Source organism: Bubalus bubalis, chromosome 1 (genome assembly GCF_019923935.1).
Source record: "Bubalus bubalis isolate 160015118507 breed Murrah chromosome 1, NDDB_SH_1, whole genome shotgun sequence".
NCBI classification, from domain to species: domain Eukaryota; kingdom Metazoa; phylum Chordata; class Mammalia; order Artiodactyla; family Bovidae; genus Bubalus; species Bubalus bubalis.
In genome coordinates, this window is record NC_059157.1 from 40034105 (window position 1) to 40038047 (window position 3943).

The 3943-nt window shown below is 46.2% G+C and overlaps 1 pseudogene; it reads right to left on the bottom strand.

Moving 5' to 3' along the window:
- Window positions 1–2019: 2019 nt before the first annotated feature.
- LOC102405229 lies at window positions 2020–2800 on the bottom strand (annotated as a pseudogene).
- Between the last annotated feature and the right edge of the window lie 1143 nt (window positions 2801–3943).

A 3943-nucleotide genomic window follows, 5' to 3' on the forward strand; every position in this document is an offset into this window, starting at 1 on the left:
GCAAAGAGTCGGACACGACTGAGTGACTGATCTGATCTGATGAGGGGCTTACCATGGATCAAGTGCATTTCATAAAATATCTCATTTAATTGAATCCTTATGATAACCCCTGCTGCAGGTTCTTAACCTCACTTTTAAAGACTTTTTTAGAGCAGTTTTTGATTCACAGCAGATTCAGGGGAAGGTACAGTGATTTCCTGTGTAGCCCCGGTGCTCACATATGCATGGCTTCCTGCATTGTCAGCAGCCCCACCAGGCGAGACTGGCCTTAAAACCCAGGAACTCACTGACGCACCACACTGCTGCCAAAACTCAGCCTCTGCTCAACGATGCCAAGGAGAATCATGGAGACAAGTTTTGCATGAAGTACAAAGAAGTAGCTTGATTGCTTTGTCAGGCCAAGGGGGACACATCAACTTAATGCCCACAAGGCTGTGTGTCCCCTCTGGAGCAGGTAGTGAGGTGTCTTACGGTGTTCAAGGATCCCCATGTGGTCAGCTCGGGTCATTCTTCTGATTGGCTGGTGGTGAGGTAATTGAGAGTCCGCATCATCAACCTTCTGGTTCCAACCAGCCTGGGGCCTGTATGGGGCCGATGTGCTTGTGGGCAGCACACAGTTAACTTCATCTTCTTGGTGGGGGCTTCAGAATCTGGAAAACAGCTCAAAGGACATGACTCAGAATATTATGTGCAGTCCTTGAGGAGGAGCTAAAGTTCTTTGGATTGTTTCATGGCTAAAGTTTTATTATTTTTTGTCTTGCTTGACTGTTTTCCTTTCTTTTGGCATTTTTCTCACTTTCCTAATTAAATTTTTTCTTTGAAGTTTTTCTACAGACAAAAGGCAGGCAGAGGACGTGGGTTCATAGTTCACAGTTTACATCAGGGTTCCCTCTTAGTATTGTACATTCTATGTCTATAGACAATTGTATAATGATGTATATCCATCCTTATAGTGTCATATAGAGTAATTTTTTGTCCTAAACACTTCTGTGCATGACCTATTGATCCCTCCCTCCATCCTACCCCGGGCATCCACCAGTCTTTACTGTCTTAATAAGTTTGCCTTTTCCAGAATGTCCTATGATTGGAATCAGACAGTATGTTTTCCTCTCATGTTGACTTTTCACTTAAGATTATGCATGTAAGTTTCCTTCATATCTTTTCATAGCCTGATAACTCATTTCTTTTTAGGGTTTAACACTAGTCCATTGTCTGCATGACCAACATTTGTTCATCCATTCACCACCTACTGAAGAACATCATGGTTGCTTCTGGAAATTAACAATTATGAATAAAACTGCTGTAAACACGTATGGGCAGGCTTCTGTGTGAGCATTCATTTTCAACTTGCTTGGGTAAATACCAAGGGTTGTGATTTCTGGATCACATGAGAGTATGTTTCAGTTGTGTAAGAAACTGCCAAACTGCCTTCCAAAATAATTATCCCATCCTGGGTTCGCCCACCAATGGATGAGACTTCCTGTTGCTCACCAGCACAGTGTCATCACTGTTCTGAATTTTGGCCATTCTAATATGTGTGTAGTGGTTCAGTCTCATTTTTCAGGTCTTTGTTTTGCTTGGATAAGATAAATGAAGCATGGAGTGCATAGACAACTTACCTGAGGCCACATGCTGGTAACTGAAAACCTGGAATCTAAATACACTTGTTGGAACTGCAACCACATAGTCAAGGCTTGCAACCTCTTCTAATCACTCTATCCCACCCCTTTTCCTGGAGAGACAGGTTTCCTCAAATTTGAAAGTACAATACCGTCCTGTTCACCTTATGCACTGGCTTATATTGAAGGTAAAAGGAGATAGGGTATCTGTAAGTCCTTTGAGAATTGCAAAGCACTATGAATGTGCCAGTGCTTTTTTAAAAATCGCTACTAGCATACCCTTTAATAAAACACGCAAGGTCGTGTGACAGGGAAGGGGGTGGGGCAGTGAAATATGATCATTTATGACCACGAGAACCCCTCTGTAGGCGTCTAGCGTCTGGCAGAGGGGAGGGCAGGCCTATTCGTAGAGGGTGTCCTGGTGTCCAGGCCAGCAGAGAAGGCAGACCTTGGGCTGGAGCCCTCGGGGAGGGGGGGGGGGGCGCGTGGTGCCACCCTCGCCGCGGTCCATGCCCTCTACCCAGCTGGAGACACCAGAGCCAGGATGAGGATGTGGCTGCCCCCCTTGCACGTGAGCTCCACCTCCTGCTGGCAGAGTTCCCTGATGGTCTGCCCACCCTCAATGCAGTGCTCCAAGAACTTGCTGTTCCACTGCAGGTCGCCTGAGGGAAGCAGCCGCAGGTAGATCACCAGGTGGTCCAAAGTGCTCTGGTCACTGAAGGAGACCAGCAGGTTGGCCACTGAGGTCTGCTTCTCCACCCGCTCGTTCAGGTCCATGAACGTGTGGTGGAAATCCTCAGTTGTGAGCTCAGGGAAGCCCTGGGACAGCAGGTCCTCTTCACTCTTGGCAGACACAGCCTTGAACCGCTGCGATTCCTTGCTGTCGTCCAGCAATGCCTCCAAGTGGGAGAATCCAAAAGCGCGATAGAAGCAGTTTCCACCAGCCCTGGTCTTGCGGATGTAGGAGTGCTTTCTGTGGTGGTCCTTGACCTTCTGTTGACAGATGTTGTCATCCTCAGTGCACTATCTGTGTAGGACCCAGACCAGCGGGTTCCGCACAGCGATCTCTTGCTGAATTAGGTCTGCTGAGCCATGATGGCTTCATGGGCAAGACAGTTAACACCTTCCCTGTCGCTGCCCAATGGCTCCTGCTTCTGCTCTGGAGATTCCCCCACCGCCATCAGTAAACAGGTGGTGCTACTGGCAAAGAACCCAGCTGCCAATGTAGGAGACATAAGAGATGTGGGTTCAATCCCTGGGTCGGGAAGATCCCTGAAGAAGGGGACGGCAACCCACTCCATATTCTTTCCTGGAGAATCCCATGGACAGGGAAGCCTGATGGGCTACAGCCCAAAGAGTTGCAAAGAGTTAGACATGACTGAAGCGACTTAGCATGCGTGAATATAGACAGTAACATATGTACATGTAAGTACATACAATAGGTACACAACATGTGATGTATTTGGAAAAGGTGAGATCATGTGAGTACCGGTATAACACCAAGTACTTATGTGACTTTCAATCAATTCCCTATGCCTTTGATTCCTGATCTAGAAAATAAGATATGGCTACATTTTAACCATTACTATGTGACAAGTGAATGTGTGCTCTATGTGAACAAAATAAAAATTGCAGTGTTTGTGGCTCTGTAGATGGGCAGAGGGTAAAGGAGTCTCGGTGGGTGGTAGCTGTCCATGCAAGAGGCAGGATTCAATGGGTCAAACGCAAAGACATGAGGGAAAAGAATAAAAGTGGGATGCTAAGTGAATATTAAGTTCAGTCTGTCCAGAGGAAGCCATTATGATGCTTATCATGACAAACTCCACCAGAGGAAAATGATGGCTGAAGCCAGTTAGAAAGACAGCCTTCTCCTACCTGACAAATAACTGTGCCCACCTGTAATCAGATTCCCACCAAGTGTGCGGGTGCAGCTGGAGACACTCGAGGTGTCTTCATGGTTTAGCGGAATGTATTTTTTTCTTTTAGTTTCTTAGAACAAAATTATGTAACCCATTTTTATAACTATTGAATTATAACTAATCATGTTGACTATTCATTGAGTAATTGTATAGATCAGTTATCCTGGTAAATGCTGGCAATGATACTTTTATTTCCCCTTGACATTCATGGAGGTTCTGGATTTGGGTCAGTTTGCAGCTTTATGGGCTTCCCAGGTGGTGGTAGGCGTAAAGAACCTGCCTGCCAATTCAGGTAGATATAAGAGACATGGGTTTGATCCCTGAGTCAGCAAGATCCCCTGGAGGATGGCATGGGAACCTATTACAGGTTCTTGCCTGGAGAATCCCATGGACAGAGGAGCCTGG